At 38.1% G+C, this 18,507-nt stretch overlaps 1 protein-coding gene across 5 annotated transcripts in view; it reads right to left on the bottom strand.

Moving 5' to 3' along the window:
• Positions 1-18,507, bottom strand: part of LOC150108382 (uncharacterized) — a 195,873-nt gene that overhangs the window by 46,008 nt on the left and 131,358 nt on the right. Inside the window, exon 1 of one of the 5 annotated variants that reach the window (XM_090415788.1) lies at positions 1,110-1,248. The exons of the other annotated variants lie outside the window; for them this stretch is intronic. The gene's annotated coding sequence lies outside the window, so the exon portion shown is untranslated. Of the gene's footprint in view, positions 1-1,109; positions 1,249-18,507 lie in introns of those variants that run through there. 5 annotated transcript variants of the gene reach the window in all.

The raw sequence follows: 18,507 nt of genomic DNA, 5'->3' as shown, positions 1-18,507 counted from the left end.
CATTTTTACTTCCAGGTTCTAATGTGACTCTTTCTGACTATTCCTTCTTGATCCAATGTTGCTCTCGATCTCGGCTGTCCCACTCCATGCACGGGTATTTGGTGTATCCAAAATGCACGGGTATTTGGTGTATCCTCTTTGTTGTCCCAAAATCATAGATATGACTTTAAGATCACCGCAAACTGTCCATCCATGACCTTTGTACTTACGTTTGCTGAGAATGAAGGCCACATTTTTGTATCGTTCTTTCAAATGCACCGAATGTGTTACTGGTACTGAAGCATACTTATTGTAATTACGGAGAAGAAGCACAGCTTTGAGGCTTCTTTTTGAGGAATCGATAAACAACTTCCAATCGATGACTTCATATTTTACGTTGAATTTGCTTATCAGTCCGAGAATATCGCTACAGTAAACAAAATCACCTTCCCCTGAAAAGTAAGGAAGAAAATCTCTTTCTCTATATCTAAATCATGAGAAAGAAGTGCCAGGGGCTAACAAATTCTTTTGGTTTAGTCTCAAGCCCAGCAGTTCTGCAGATTCCTTAAGAAGACCCAAATCTTCATACTAATTAGAAAATATGCCACCTTTCAGAAATATGATAACCTTAGTAGTCAACGACTAAAGTTCAACTAAAGAATCACACAAGAAAATGTGTCTGTGACACCAGCCACCTGCGCTTTTATCGGCATTCCTCCCTCCCTCCCTCTCCTATCTTAAGAATGAGACGTTTCGTGGAAATTTCTTTATTTACCATAAAAAGGCACTTCATAAAAGCACTTATACAACTAATGAGCTGTAAATAAAGGAGAATGAAAATAAATACCAATGCGCTGAATTTAAATCCAAATATTATTAATAAAAACGATAAAATGAGAAATTGGGTAAAATTGGTGGGTGATGGAATTTTTTTACCATTTTTTCAAAACCTAAAAATCTATAAAAATCAATTATTACTTTTCAGACAACTTTTTCATCGCAGGTAATTCTAAACCACAAAAAATCATGATTTTTGCTTTTAATAAAAAAATTGAATTAAATAATATAAACTTCGGTAATCCGATGATAAAAAAAAAAGAAAGAAAGAAACATCCACACGAGAATCTTACCTTGGGGTAAATAAACATTGTACCTTTATATCGACTAACGATCAGGATTAAAGAAAATCGCACGAGACGGTAAGGATCCCATCTCTTTCAACAATGTCGTGTTATTTGCCCATCTTGTGTTTACATGGTCGGACAAATATCATAACCCGACATTCTATTCTCCACCCGGAAGAGAACCGATGAATCCAACTAACAGCAAATCTCCGGATGTGATCGAATTGACACGAAGCGTTTCTTAAAGAGCCATCCTTGAATTGTTAAAGGTCCAAAAAAGAAAAAAGAAAAAAACACTGAATTCACAGGTAAACGGATTTAGGGAAGCAAAGAATACGAAATACTCTTTATTTATAGTTCTTAAAAAAAAAAAAAAAAAAAAACGTTCTTGACTCTTAGGTATTGAGCTGCACTTCAAAAATAATGGTGCGAATACGATTTAACATCCAGCAATGTAAAACGGCGAAATATCATTAAAAAAACACAAAGGAACAAAAAATTCCCAGCTTTGTAAACGTAAGTTTTGAGCCTCCACTCCGATATAAATCTTTGTTATTAATGTAACGTTTTAAAGTAATTTTGCGGATCGCATGAGAGTAGTGAATATAAAGATGTTATTATACTTTGTTCACGTTTAATAGTTTGTTTTTTTTTCTATGCAACAAAAGAGAGTGATTTGGAAGGCGAGCTGCCTTCATAATCGAAGGTTTCTCGCGAGAAAAGTTCGGGTCACTGAAATAATTGTCTATGGAATGTTACCCAATGACAGCCTTTGTTGTTGGGAAAACAGAGGAATTTCTCAGAATCAATCATACATACAGCGATGTAAAGTAGAAAAGGAATTTTGTTTCTGAAAGATTGTTTCCATTCTTTTCTTTTGTTTAACTATCAAGTAATCATCTGCAAAGTTTTCTTGGAACTTCGCGAAGATAAGTGTTGGATGAAGGGGAAAATATGAATACAATATCTTTGGAAAACAATCTTTTGAAGAGGTTTCTGTTGATGACCGTGAACTTTTGTGTTCAAGTGAAGGACGGTGTGTGATGATGCAGCTTGGAACAGTCTCTCAAATGATTAATTAGTAGCAAAACAGACGCATGCGCACAACGAGTATGTTCTCATAATACAGAAAAGAGATCAACAACAATTGTAGTAAGCAAGTGGGGGGATACACACTTGTGTGCATCCCCCCACTCAACAAGTACAAGAGCCATCTGTAGAGTGCAAGGATTCTCGTGACATTACTCAATGATTTAAATGAAGAGTTTCATTAAAATTTTTGTATCCAATCTGTCGATTATAACAGTTACATTTTGCAGGTCTCCGTGATGATTAATACGGAGATGGGGAGAATGCACCTCTGGGAAACTGAAAGCTTCACTCCTTCCCCACAAAACGGGAGGGAGTAAAGTTCTCATATATAACACTGTCACGTGATTAGGTGGAAGGCCACTAAGGGTATGAAGTGAGTTTATCATGTCGATTAATTATATGCTTGCACCAGCCGGTTTGTTTGTGTTACAGGCGGGAAAACCCTTTTATCTTCGTACGACACCTACTAATAACACCTTTAGTCGATAAGACCTTGTAAAGTTCCTCGATTCTACAAGGGTGCGAACACCAGATCCCTCTCTAACCTACTTATCGAGTTACTTCCGAACTATATGAAGGCGTTACTACCTTGAGATGCGCAGATGTTCAACCAGCTCAACCCAAACTGTTCAATTTCATTAGACACGCACACACACACACACACACACACAGAGAGAGAGAGAGAGAGAGAGAGAGAAAGACTACTGTTTTCTAGATGTGACTTGATCTTTTTCTTGTTTATACGGAACCGGTCTATAACATGCAGTTATATTAATAAAATTAATCTATTATTTGATTTTGCTATTAAAACGCAAAATTATTTGCATCCTACACTGGATTATTGAATCCAGTGTAGGATGCCAAGAACGACACAATGGCAAATAGTCGCTCGCAACACTCACTTGACTGGAGTAGCAAAATATTAAAGAAATCAGCTTCGACACTTATCTTCATTCATTATGGGAAGTAACGCACGGAGAGCCTGCTACATACGTAGGATCTGTTTTTACTAGCCAATTCTACTAATAAATTAAAAAAATATCAAACATTCCCAGTTACCGAAAAGAAACTCCACAGAAGTCACACACGCACGCACGTTACAGGGAATATCAATCCAATCAGTGGAAGTGAAAACTCTCTTCGTGTGTAAGGGAAATGATTTTGCTCACTTGAACTAAATATTAGTTCCCACGTTTCCAAAACTCAGTTCTGTTGAAAAACGAGATCTGGTGGTAGTACTATGGAAATGAGACACTTCGAAATGACTCCAGAATTGAAGTAAAATGACAGAATGAAGCAACCAAAAGTAAAAACTGGAAATGTCATTACAAAATTTAAGTGGATTTAGTAGTCTATTCATAAATTAAATCCATAAGAAATCCAAGTACACACAACGAAATGTTCAGACATCAGCTGGCAACGCAACATATGAATGTTTGTAAGTCAGTGTGAAGTTTATTTATTTATTTTTTTTTTTATTATTATTTTTTTTTTTTTTGAACTAACAGACAATATATTTCGGTACGCTTTTTCTCATTTACAAATATATACTACTTAGACATAATATTCAATATTATTTATTATTTTGGCCTATTATGGAACACGCCTAGGAAGCGAAGAATCTTTATAAAGGCTTTTCAGCTAAAGTTCAGTTAGCCTCTCTCACGCGGAAGGGACTGGTTTTCCTCTCGAAAAATCGGATTTTTCATCCCTCAAAAAAAAAAAAAAAAAAAAAAGGCGCGAAGAGGGAAGGGGGGGGGGGGAACATACCGACCAGAAAGAACACAAGCATACAGATATAATATATGGGCTTCTCAGTTGTTTCGGAGATAAATTCAAAACAACCTCAGTTGCCTTTTCCATCTTCTCAGATACAACTAAGAATACGGGGTATGCATACACTTGGACTTGTTCTTAGACTTTCGGTTTTGAGGAGGAAATATTCTCATCTTCTTAACTGCTAAACTGTCTCGATTACAAAGGTTTCTCACCCCATTGCTAATGGAATTCGAAGTTGAATTTTTCCAGCCAAACATGGCATATTGATCTGAATTCAATATGAAGTTGGAGAGGAAAGTAGGCGATTATAATCTAGTTTAGTTTACTGTGAAGTACAGAGTGGTAGGAATTACAGTTGGCGCAACTAAGGTTACGAAACTAGAATATTATGCCTGTTAACTGCGTGTGTTCTATGGTCGGTTTGTCTGTTTTGTGAGGTGAAAAAAAAAAAACGATTTTCCTGGATTTACTTTTCACTCCCGCATGATATCCTATCATGATCTTCGGTTGGAATGTCTCCAAACCGAAGATCGTCGTCTCCACAACAGCACTATGGAGACGCTACTACCCTTCAGATAAAGTCCATCTTCTAAGTACCAAACCAATAAATCCAACTTCTTAACGTTGGTAATGGAAATAACTTTTCCTTTGTGGGAAGAAGAAAAAAAAAAGCATTTTTAGGTTGTTGAAGAGCATTCTTTCGCGTGTTTAAAAGAACACTTTTATCTCCAGACCATCATTATTCAATCCCGATACGGGCTCTGTCAAGAAGTGTCGTAATAGTCACTACTTTGCAGTCGGATGCCTTTTCCCCTCCACACTGACTATGCAGTGCGACATATCCAAGTGAGCGTGTGTATGTATTGGAGCTAATTACCATTGTTTCTCCTTTTCAAAGATTCATGGCCGCATTTGGCGTCTGTTCCGACCTTAAAGACAGCGAGAAAAAAAAAAAAACATCACGACACTTGCCACATTCCTCATTGCCGAGCCTACATTGTTAATGAATCATTTCCGTCCCTTCTCCGCCTTCCCCCTCCCCCCCCCCAACTCGGTATTTAACATAGCTGGCAAAGGAATACCAGGAAGGTGGGAGGCCTCGCAGGAGTTAATTGAGACATCCATCTTTGTACGATACCAACGACACACACGGCCACTAATGCTATTTTTACCAAATACTTGGCGACTACTCGCGAAATTAATTCACTTGTTCTGCGCTTTGTGTATGCCATTGACGATCTACGCATGCGTCGTAAGCAATGTTAGTTCTCTTTCAAAAAGCAGTTGGTATATATATAAAAAGATAATGACAGAGTTAGAAGCATCTCCTGTCCTTTTGCTTGTTGAAAGACAGGAAAGGAGGGGGGGGGTTCTCTAATTGTGTAGATTTATTAGGTGTACGATTCAAATTCATGTTAGGTCGAAATGTCAGCAGAAGTCGACATTCAAAGCTCTGTTTGCAGATAACAAAATATGCTTTGGAAAAAAAAATTACAAGTTCTAAAATTATCCAATATTGTTGTGGATTTATTTCACTTTTAATATGCCAAGCAGTTTACAGAAGTTAGGCAACACATGGCTGCCACAGTAAAAAAGTAAACAATGAAGAATTATGGAATGTCTGCCATTTGAAATGAACACAATAATTACTCATCTGTGTCACGCGACTCGTGCCAACGCATTCATGCATTGTTGGACAATAATGAAAATGCTGAAACTGCCAGTTTATGGCCTCCTCGCATGAAAAATGAAACGCACTACTCGTGAAAGACTTAATGGAAGGTTTCATTTGTAAATGAGAAATACGAAAAGTCGAAATTTTCTGTGTAAATATTAATAGTTAGTAACTCCCTCGCTTTGACAGTAAGAGAGATGATTTGCAAATGTCAAAGAACACATAATAACGTGGGAATGTATAGAGATTGCGATCAGTAAAAAAAAAAAAAAGAAACGGTCTGTTTGAATGAATGTTTCAATTTCAGGGAAACTGAGTTTAGGACGCGTACAAGGGGGGGGGGATGTCAAAGCGATGAAAAATGCATTAAATAAAAGCGATAAAGCAAGTTTATTCAATAAATTACGTAAAGGTTAACAGAGATAAGCATACTTCTAAGTTATCACTCTGGAATCTAAACGAATTAAAAAAACAACAAATGATTTTGCACAATGTCTGCTAGGCGGCAGCACTTTACCGGAAGTTACACTGAGGAATTAATTTCTGATTACAGAGAAACAGTCGCCACTTTTTTTGTGTGCTTCGCAATTCATCAGTGCCATGATAGCCAAAGAATTTTTTTCTCTTTTTTGTTTGCTACCAGTGTGAACGATGGTAGACAGTTTTCTAATTACATTGACGTGCAACAAACCTCATAACGTCCTTTGGCCTGCCAGACACACTCGTGGTGTTTAATTATCCACGGTAGAAGCACAAAGAAATAAAAGGAATTGATAGAGAGACTGACAAAGCTTCTTTCTGTGAGAAAGATGGATGGAATGATTACCACAGGCCATTTGGGAAGGGGATTACATAAGTCATAAGGGGGGAGATAAAAGAAAATACTTCTTTTTCTTGTGAACTATCGATAGATGCTGCGAATACCGTAAGAAAAAGATTCTTCCCCCCCCCCCCCCGGGATTTACATGTTATGTCAGATGCTAACTCGGCACAAAGTTATTGAAGTTAGGTTATAAATGACTCTATTAACCCCCTACGGCTATCTTTCATCCTGATGGATTGGGCAGGATGTCAGAAAACACACTGAGATAGCGTGGAAGTGCTTGACGGAGACACTATTTTAGTAGTGCACAGCGTGTTTGTCTATCAATCATCACACCACGGCTTTTGGATAGACGAGCAGGAAAAAGTTCCAAGTTAATACCTAAACGGTCACTTAGCGTTATTATTAGGGTTTTTTTTTTTTTTTTTTTTTTTTTTTTTTTTTTTTTTTTGCACAACCGGACGTTTCCTGTCTTCTGACGGTTATTTATCGCAATGCACAATTAAGTGAAAAAAAAAATAAAATAAAATAAAAAAAGCTGACATCAAACTTGATGCAAATGACGTCATAATTGAGTATCTGAACTCATAACTGAACTCAACCATCTGTCTTCTACATCATCATCTACATCTGTCTGATGTAGATGACGTAAACAAGAAAGAAAACCATACTCCATAAAGGAAATATACCGAATTTTCAAATGCTTAACGCCTATATTATAGGAAAACATACAGAGAAAAACTGGACAGTATTTGCCTATATTTTTATTTGATATATTGTAGAGTCATAGACATTTCAGAATGTGCAAATGATCGAATCCTTACAGAGCTTTTAATTTTTTCTGGCAGGTGGTGACAGTGCACTGGATGTTACGGCATACCAAACATGGCGTTTCTCCTTTCTTGAGTCCACACGCCAAAGAAACAATGAGGTGTTGTGCAATGTTTGAGCTCCCAGAGTATCACTCATCGCAACGGAAAAACTTATCTGCAAGTGACCTAAGATTGCGAGGGGGGGGGGGGATGATTATCATACCAAACCATAATCTGATGTAAGCAATTCAGATATGTATGGGCCGATATCAGCGAGACCGTCTGGTGGGCAAAAACATCAAATTGCAGGTAATATAAAGGACAATGAAATCATCATTAACCAATCTTCTGTTGGTGGGATGTTGATAAGATGGTGTGGATGATATCGATGCCAAATCCTACCACAACAAATTGCAACTTTCACATTTACTGCAATCAGAAATATCTCCTGTTCATGACAACTTGCTATAAAACAGCCGGTTTGATTCAACGACACCTCGATACGTTAGGAACGGGAGGTCTTCCATCACCTCTCCTTATATAGAGGATTTACTGTCAAATATCACTTGATGTTCTCGTATTCTGGGATCACAAAAATTTGGTGTTCCCCTAACTTGGTCAAGAACGGAGAGAAAAGATGAAATGTTTCGAATACCGTAACAGCTGATGCAGTGACACATCTGTCGGTGAAAATTAGAAACTAAAGATTGATCTTTAATTTGAATAATTTAATGTTCATAACACTACAATAGAGCCACCGTAGCTCAGCTGGTTTTCGACGAAGCCCTTTAGTTGGAAAGACTTGGGTTAGAATTCCACCTACGACGTGAAGAACCTTTATCAGTGCTTTTCAGACAAAGGTGAATTAGCCGGTCTCATACGGGTTGACAGTTTGTTTGTTTTTTCCTACCGAAAATTCGGATTTTCGTTCATCAAAAAAGACAAGCAGGTCCCGTCGACACACAGATCTACAGACGTAGAATACAATTGGAACAACGGGAAACCAAATTGTTCTATAAGAATTCCTTAGAAGCAGCATTGCTACACCACTAATCAATAGGTTGAGAGGGAAAACCAACCGTTCATTTAAGTGTGAGATGAGTTTCATCGCCCGGTGTGAGTTACCACCTTGTTGGAGACCTGAAGTTGATTGTAAAGGTTCCATCTTTGAACCGTAATGCAGGGTTTATCGGACTATGTAAAAAGCCTGTATAGATTACGAACGTTAAGAGAAAAGTCAATACTATTTCTATTTGGACTTTCGTCAAGTTCTGCTTTAACCGGATTTTCTACTGCCTGTTGGACAAGAATAACTCAAGGCTGCTAATAAAAAAAAAAAAGGATTTTTTAAAATAAGACGATGTGATATGTATATAATCCCAAAGGACTACACTATTAACATCCTTTGAAATGTATCCCAAACCAAACGAGACTCCTTTCTTTATTCACATGAGATAATAAATATTAACGCTATAAAACGCCGAATATTGAAAAAGCTTTCCTGCTCATAAGCATTCAATGAACAAACTATAAAATTCTCTCCTCCTCAACACTCCCCCCCCCCCGCTTTTTTATTGTTTTGTGAACGTTTTTGAAATAACAATCGGGCACGCTACAAGATCCTCAAGAGAAAGACACGCTACAAGAGAAAGGTGCGATAGGTAAATAACACTTCGGCAAAATTTAATTAGCTATTGAATTACCCCACAAAACGCATTCGAAACAAAAGCGACTTCGATTCATTTCAGACGCTAAGGATCCAACACAATACGACAACCGATTGGCAAATAAACTTCCTAATTTTATGGCAAAACCAGTTCACGTACAAAAGAAAGAAACACATCCACTCCAAAGTAATTCCCAAACAGCAAGACGCACGCAATTATCCACATTCTTCGCACCTCTGGGAGTCCGCTATTGTAAAGTGTCTTTAACGTTATCATTCGTAAGAGTCTCGGTGTTTTCAATACATAACTGAAATATTCAACATCGTGATTACCAACGCGGTTTGGATGATCGCGATTTAGGTATTCGTTTTGGCTGCCATTTTGAAGGAATTTAAAATTCGTATTTTAATTCTACTTAATTTAAAAGCCATTAAAGTTTACACACACACACACACACATATACAGAGAGAGAGAGAGCATATCGAAACTGTAGTGAACGAACTTTAATTACTTTTAAATTCAGTTATGTATTGAAAACACTGAGACTCCTACGAATGATAACGTTAAAGACACTTTACAATAGGTGAGGTAGAAGACTTGACGAACTACCGACCTATCAGTCTACTAACAGTGGTTTACAAAGTGTTTACAAAAGTCTTAGCTCATAGGCTTTGTACGACTCTAGACGTAGCACAACCAAAAGAACAGGCAGGCTTTCGAAGTGGCTTTTGTGCAATGAATCATATTCAAGTTGTAAGGCAGATTATTGACCGGTGTAATGAATATCAATTACCACTATGTCTTGGTTTTATTGACTATGAGAAAGCCTTTGATTCACTTAAAACTCGTGCAATACTTAAAGCATTACGAAGCCAACAGGTGGAGGAGTCATACATCAGAACCATTCAATCAGCATACACCAATGCCACAGCAGCAGTTCATTTCAGTGGAAACATCTCTACTGAGGGAATACAGAGAAGTATAAGACTGGGTGACACAATATCTTCAAAATTATTCACAGCGTGCATAGAAGAAATATTCAAACTTCTTGATTGGGAAGGGAAAGGTCTGAAGATAAATGGAAGATATTTAAGCCATTTACGCTTTGCAGATGGCATAGTCATCTTTACTTCAACTGCGCATGAATTACAGACTCGTATCCGTGAACTCCAAATTGCTAGCAAAACAGCTGGCTTAAAGATAAACCTAAAGAAGACCCAAGTTGTGTTCAATAGCTATGTCCAACCGGAAATAATAAAAATCAATAATGAGGAAATTAAACACGTAGATCATTACATATACTTAGGACAACAGATATCAATGGAATAAAATATCATGGATGAAATTAAAAGGCACACGATGCTTGGGTGGAAAGCATTTGGAAAATTACATTCAATATTCAAAAGCCAATTACCATTATGCCAGAAGAGAAAAGTTTTTAACCAGTGTATTCTTCCTATACTGACATATGGTTGTGAAACATGGACACTGAATGCAAAGGAAATTCAAAAATTAAGAACACAATTTATTATTACTATATGACACTTGCAGGGGAGTCAATAGACTCATCGGGGGGGGGGGGGCGCTTGCTCTACAACTCTCTGTCTCCACCACTCAATCCACCAACTACACCAACGCCATCTACTGCCCATTACCACCACTTTCACAGACATCCATGCCCACGGCGGGATTCGAACCCCCAGCCTTTTGACTGGAGAGCGGATAAGCTGACCACTCGGCCAACCAGGCCGGCAACCAAATTTTTCGTATCAAATTTTTGTACTCTTATTTTGAATTTTTGAAATATTTTAAACCAATTTTAATACAAGATTTACAATATGATGAACTAACCATGATGGTGAAAATCTAAAAAGACTGAGTCCTTGATGGGATTTTAATTTAGGGATGTTTCCACCAAAAACTGTGCCCTTATGTGTCCTCAGCCAAGGAGTCGTGTGGATCTTTAGCATCATAGTGGTTCGAGAGATGAAGACACCATAGTATGTCTGTTAATATTAGGTGTATTCTCCGGAGGATCGACTGTTTAACAGAAACTCAAGTTTTGATTGGGTTAAAAAAAAAAAAAAAAGTGGTGCCAATTTTTATAATTGGATTCAGTGGTAAGAAAGATATATTCAAAATTGCAAATATAGCGAATCTGCCTTAGAAGTGTGTGTGTGTGTGTGTGTGTGTGTGTGTGTGTGCGTGTGTGTGTGTCTTTCGACAAACCAGTAGTTCATGAAGAACACATGCATTTAAGAAGAAAGACGGCTCCCATTAGGCTTAACCACGTTATCCTACTAAATTAGGGTTGAAAACCAATTACGTAGCTGTAACAAGTCACTAGGTCCAATGCGGAAAAAGGGATTAGGAAGACTTATTTTAGTTATTAAGCCTCGTATTTGTGTAGGTGTTGGCAACCTGAAAATAAGCCAACAGACGTTGAGGTTTTGTTAAGAGAGAAGTGTTGATATTGAACACATTGCACATTTATATTCTCTCGTGAAATTACAATATTTAGTAGACAGAGTTTCGCTTTTATTTTTAAGTATTTATATATGCAAATATAAGCATAGGGCCAATCACCTTATCCTCGAGACGGTCGCGGTTGCGAAGTCCACAGCTAAAGAATTTTAATTTTTTCCCCCTACTTACTGACGTTCCCAATACACGATTGCAGTCACAACCGTTACATTCCAGCTTATTATTTTATTTTTTAAATCATGTAGCAGTGAAGGTAATAATTAAAAAGCAAGTAAATATCTTATTTAAAAGGGATAAAACAGTCTCGGGGGGAACACATATTCATTAAGGAAAAAAAAATTGTATATAAGCATACGGATCAGAACCTGATACATGAATGCTGTAATTTATAATTTATGGATTCTGGTGTGTATTAATATGACAAAAATGAAAATATCTCTGAAATGATTAAAAGGTCGAAGTAAAAGAAAAAGTCATTTTTTCGAATAATTTCCCTACTTCCGGTCTTTTTATAAACAATACTGTAGCAAAAGTTACCGCACGCGTTTATTAGTTCTTACAGTTCTTATAAGAACTGGGCGATGGACTGAGTCCTTGACTCTTTATCCCGTCATCTGAATGAAGTGAATCTGTGTGGATGGAGTGTTATCGAGCTAAGAGGCTCTAGTCATGGCTGGGTAAAGGCAATAGCCGAGCCTCAGTTAAAACTTCATTGGCTACAGCATTGCCATTTGTACCCTGATTAGTAAGTAAAGGGTAAAATCTCAAAAAATCGGACGATCTCTAGGCCACTCCATAGTGGGCGAAAGACCGTCCATGTCTCAGCGTTGGTTCTACTCAGTGACGGCCTCCCCGTCCTAGCACCCCGACGGGCTCCCCGTCCTAGCAGAACCGCTCAGCGTTGGTTCCACTCAGTGTCGGCCGCCCCGTCCTAGCACCCCGACTACTGAGCAGAACCGCTCAAAATTCCGAGGAAAATAATTCACCGACAAGAACCCCTCAGCGGGCCGTGCCGGAGAACACCTTCCCCGGAAACTCAAAGTGCTCCCTTAAGGCAAAAACCCTAAGGAAGCGAACTCAAAAACTCACACCCAGGATAACAGCAACAGCCGAACCTCAGTTTACTTCCTCGGTTCAGCATTGCTAATTGTTACCCTGATTAGTAAGTAAAGGGTAAAATCTCAAAAAATCGGACGATCTCTAGGCCACTCCATAGTGGGCGAAAGACCGTCCATATCTCAGCGTTGGTTCCACTCAGTGACGGCCGCCCCGTCCTAGCACCCCGACGAGCTCCCCGTTTAAGCAGAACCGCTCAGCATTGGTTCCACTCAGTGTCGGCCGCCCCGTCCTAGCACCCCGACTACTGAGCAGAACCGCTCAAATTCCGAGGAAAATAATTCACCGACAAGAACCCCTCAGTGGGCCGTGCCGGAGAACACCTTCCCCGGAGACTCAAGGTGCTCCCTTAAGGCAAAAAAACCCTAAGGGAGCAAACTCAAAAACTCACACCCAGGATAACAGCAACAGCCGAACCTCAGTTTACTTCCTCGGTTCAGCATTGCTAATTGTTACCCTGGAAGTCCTAAAAAGGACTTTATTCAAAACACGCGTTTATTAGTCCTTATCCTTATAAGGACTGGCTTAAAGGGGCGAAGCAAGAATGCTTTTCATCTTCCCCGTTATCTGTAGAGGACAGTGTAGGTATAAGGTGTTATTGAGCTATTAAAGCTCTGATCATGGCAGGAGAGTAACAGCAATAGCCGAGCCTCTGTTAAAACTTCATTGGCTACAGCATTGCCATCCATTACCCTGATTAGTAAGTAAAGGGTAAAATCTCAAAAAATCGGACGATCTCTAGGCCACTCCATAGTGGGCGAAAGACCGTCCATGTCTCAGCGTTGGTTCCACTCATTGACGGCCGCCCCGTCCAAGCACCCCGTTTAAGCAGAACCGCTCAGCGTTGGCTCCACTCAGTGTCGGCCGCCCCATCCTAGCACCCCGATGGGCTCCCCGACTCCTGAGCAGAACCGCTCAAATTCCGAGGAAAATAATTCACCGACAAAGCCCCTCAGCGGGCCGTGCCGGAGAACACTCTCCCCGGAGACTCAAATTGCTCCCTTAAGGCAAAAACCTTAAAAGAGCGAACCAAAAACTCTCGAATCTCATCACCCAAGGGGGTAACAGCAACAGCCGAACCTCAGTTAAACTTCATTGGTACAGCATTGCCATCCATTACCCTCCAAGAGTATTGGATTGAATGAAACCCTAGCTCACGCGTTTATTAATAATCGAAAACTTTTATTGTATTATTATGATATGGAAAATTTAAAGGTGTGTGTTATGTTTTCAGAATTTCAGAAAACATTTCAATCTGTTTTAAATATTCAATGCTATATTATAAACAAAATATAATTTTCATTATTTAAAAGAAATGAAAGTAGTCAGATTACTAATTCGCGATAAGTAGAATGAATGTTACTTCCACCTCAAACATATTATCAAACAATACTTTTGTGCATTGTAGCTAATTGATAATTTTACAACTTAAATACTAAAAATAAATAAAACTTAATGAAAACAGCCACACTGTTGTTATCATATTTTAATTCGAGTCATCTCTAAATTACGGTCTTATTCCCAGTGAATCTTTGTCCCATTTAGAAATCTCCCGAAGGAGAGCAAGGATGTATTTAAAAAAAAAAAAAAAAAAATTAAAGAAGAACGTGTATAGTTCAAAGTGAAATCCGGTGTTATCTGAAATATTTCTTATCAAAATAAACCCCTCAGTGTCTCTATTTTCAAAAGATGACGTTGTTTGAACTTTGTCCCGACTACGAAAAGCTAGTTATAACAGCGCACGTGCAAGAAATAAAAAAAAAGGACAAAAAAAGAAGAAGAAGAAGAAGAAGAACACGACAGATAGAAAGAGAGATATGGAAAGAAAGGATATCTGTTTTGTTCCCTTTTCCAAACGGTTCCCAAATCCTCTTTGAACGGGTGGCTGTTGGTCGACCCCGACAATGGATCTCTGTGACTTAGCCGCCTCCTGTCGCTACTAATCCATCATCATTTTGTCAGGACGGTGACAATAAACTGCCACTTTTATCACAGCCAACGTCACGGGGGTGTCCTGTAGCCGGATGAAACAACATCCCCCTTTCTTGTCTCCGTCACGAGGGATAGTAAAGCAGTACCAGTGTGTCGTCTGTGGTTCGCTTCTGTCAGCTGTTGCTATTCATCACCGTCTCGACTACTCCGATCTCTCTTGATAGCGTCTATCGCAGGAGGAAAATCCCCCCAAAACTTACGGAATTATCTTGCTTATTATTCAATGCCAGTTGTGCCTGTTGTGATTTCGCATAAAAATTCGCGATTTAAATACGAGTGTCGTGATGGAATGTGTATAAATAAACACGAATCGCGAGACAAAATGCAACAATGGTCATAAAGTGGGTCAAAAGGAAAAAGGCTTAACAATTAGGCTTAACTGTTAAGCCTAACCATCATTGCAAATATTTTTCGGATGGGAACACCGACTGCCACAGAAATTACATTAATTGGAATTCTTAACAATTAGTCAGTGAAAATATTAGACTAGTTCAAGAAGGCAAGAATTCCGATATATAAATACTTCAGTTGAATATTTGAACTCTTTCAACAACGGAATCATTGTACTGACAAGGGATTTGTGTTCTGACCTTCCACATCATTCTGTATTAAGAACGAACGACACACAAGAAGAGCAGAATATAGTGATGTCCTTGTCGCTCTAAATCCACAGAGGATTAGTTGAGATTAGCTTGTGTTTTAGGTTTCTCGTCTTTTCTCGAGAAGAGAAAGAGAATTAATGTCTTGAGAGGATTAATGCGACCTGCATGACATCCAAGACGAAGTTTGCTTTGCGGTGATAAATACGACATTGAAGTGACGAGCCGAGTTGGAAGAAGCCTCGTTACATGTACCAAGTCAACATTCCCAAGGTCTTAACATTTGCAGTCGCTTGTATTAATATTTGATTATCTTGAAATAAGCTCTTTTCCGCTGATTCTTCCCCATTTTCTTGGATATAATAATTACGTTTTCTGAAGTGAAAATCATATCTGTGTATTTACCCGTTTTATTCTTCGTATTATTATTTGGATTCAAAATTTTGATTTCCTTGGATAGCTTAATTAATACCTCTCATCAACAAATCGGGCTGACTTATATTACGAATCAAAAATTGTCAGCCAGTCTAAATAAACAGAACTAATAAATGTGGCTGATACTATTTTTTTTTTTTTTAAGATGGTATTTCAGGAGTTAGTGAATACAATTGAGGGAGGGGGGTAATAAAGTAGGAGTTTATCAGAGAAAGAGAGAGACCGAGTCACTCAGCTTAACTCTTTACAATTGAAACAGCTTTTCCAGTAAACGTCTTAAATTGACCACAATTTACCGAAACACAACAAAAAATCTCTCTTTCTTTTAAAATAAGTATTTACGAATTTTCTGAAGTCGACATTGCATTGAATCAATGATGTCGACTTCATTATTCAAAGCAATTATTCAAACGGGTAAAAGTGGAATTCTAATGAGAAAATAAAAAAATAAAACACAATTTTACATTTTATTTCTGGCACATACGAAAATGAAATTAAAAAAAAAAATAGACAACCATAATTTATTCTAGTAGTCAAATATTCCCTGGAAGCAAAAACTCAAAAGCTTATTTTGCAAAAATGAAAGTTCATAAGTTATTCATCACAATAGAGAAACAAGAAACACTTGAAATTAACCTGTTTTGAAAGTTATTTTCCCTCGAGAGTGCATTTTATTTCATTTGTGAACATCAGTAGTTCGGGTCCACCTATGAAATTTAATCTGGGTAGCTCGCGAATCACAGTGAAATATCATAGCTGAACTCGTGCAATGACGTGAGCGCACGGTTTCTATGATAAATAAAGACAAAAGCAAACTGTAGATCAATATTAATAGAGTCGTGGTATGTGTATGAAAGCAAACCAGCATGAAAAAAAACTAATAAGTTTTGTCTATCACTAACTGTATCGGCAGTAGAAAAACACAAGTAATTTACTGCAAGTCCTCCTTTATTAACCTGTCGCCCAAGCTGATGTGAAAAATTCTCTTTTGCTTTTTTCCCCTTTCTTTTTTATTTTCTCTTTCGTTTCATTTATTGACTTCTGAAACTTTTCTCTATTGAGTTTTTTTTAGGAAGGGGGGAGGATAAAGTGAGGCGGGGTCAACTAAAATAGGGTTGCGTCGAATAGCAGACGTCAGCGGGACTTTAACCTTCGGCAATATTTTGCCGTCTGCAGCCATAAAACCGTAGAGTAGTGACGGAACATAAGCGGATTTGGCGAAGTGATGCAACGTTAATACTCAGATTATATCAAGTTTCCGTACTAAAACTTAATCCCTGACAAGTCTACGACAGCTTGCTTACAAGTTACTCTCGGATAAAAAGCTTTCTTAGAAGTTGTAAATGTTTTACTAGAAACATGGACAAAACGGACCGGAATGTAATGATGTGAGGGAGAAATAAGGGCAGAAGGAAATTTCTAATATTGGATTACATGAAGTAAGTGCTGAATCGGGTGCAAACAATGATTCAATATTGATCTGTCGGCTTTTCATTTTCATTTTTCATTTTTTGCAGTTTTCATTATTGTAAACTAATACAATAATTATGAAATCACGATATACAGTTGACTTCAGAAGAGAATGTTAATCGTTATGTTGTATGACGAAGCCTAAAAATTCGAAAACAGCTCTCGTAATGGGTGGATAAGCCTCTTAGCACAAGAATGTGCTAAATTTATTTTAGTCTGAATGATTTTAATACAATTTTACGCACATTTTCGCGGTCCAAAACTTGAGAACTCTTTGCGGAACAATTTCAGTAACTTGCACTGTTATTACAATCGCATTAAGGGTTATTCGCCAACGAAGGTATTCGACTATTCAACTGAATATTTATCCTCGAGGAATATGCAATGAAATGTTTATTCCGTGGTAAATATCAATGCTAATTACTGGTGGTATGGCTAATTCATTTGAAGCTCGATACGCATATATTTATGGGCATTAATATCTCATAATCAAGCAGCTAAATGCATATTCTCCCTCAAACCTTCACCCTAAAGGAAGGAAGGGTAGAGTTCCTTCCCCCCCTATTTATGGATTCATGAGTTTCCACGTAAACATATCATATTCGCCGTTTCTAATGGTTGAAATTCCGGGTTATATTGGCGCAAACGACGGGGGATCTCAGTTTCCGGTCGCCCCAGGAGATGATCATACATATTTGATCCCGATTATGTACAGTTCGGAGAACTAACATTCCGGCATTCTATAACTGGTCCATTAAGTGGATCATCCACGTGAATAAATGGGAAAATTGGCTGGAAAAGATGCCCAGTTAGTGTGAAGGCTGGTTGAATGGCATAGTCGTAATTTGAGGCGAACTACCTCTACCCTTATTATTATCGTCGCATAAAAAGGACATGACGTAATCCTATTTTATTCCAATAGATGACGAGCTAAGTTGACCTTTATGTAATTGAATATGAGCGAGAGACAGAGATTGCGTAATCATGAAGATATCAGAAAACGTATTCGCAAACAACTCGGATTTCTTGGAGGAGGGGAAAACACCACTACCCCCCAAGAAATGAGAAATCAATCAAATAACATAGTGCCGGTAAGATTTCAAAAGCTGATGTATTCTTTTAGGCGTTTCTTGAAAATCGTATTAATACTTACAAGTAGTGAATGACAATGATTAAGCCAGAAGTGAGTGGAATTTTGTGAAGGAATCTTTACCAAGTGGCAGCCAACAGGCTTTTTGACAGTTTTTATTTTATTCCCCCCCCCTCTGACTAAACAAAGCGAACCTTAAAGTGAAGAGCTGTTTAAACAGCGTGTGTACACTTGGCAACTGCTAATCTTCATCGCTTGGTGACGAAGTATGTGAATCGACCAAATGTTAGAGTATGAGTATTGACTCGTGTGGTTTGGGGAGCTGTTTAAACAAGTGAAAGTGATTTAAAGCAGTTTCTTAAACTTTTTT

Source organism: Typopeltis vanoorti, chromosome 3 (assembly GCF_054136105.1).
Source record: "Typopeltis vanoorti isolate ZY-2024b chromosome 3, IOZ_Tvanoo_1.0, whole genome shotgun sequence".
NCBI lineage: Eukaryota > Metazoa > Arthropoda > Arachnida > Uropygi > Thelyphonidae > Typopeltis > Typopeltis vanoorti.
This window is presented reverse-complemented; position numbering and strand designations above follow the sequence as displayed.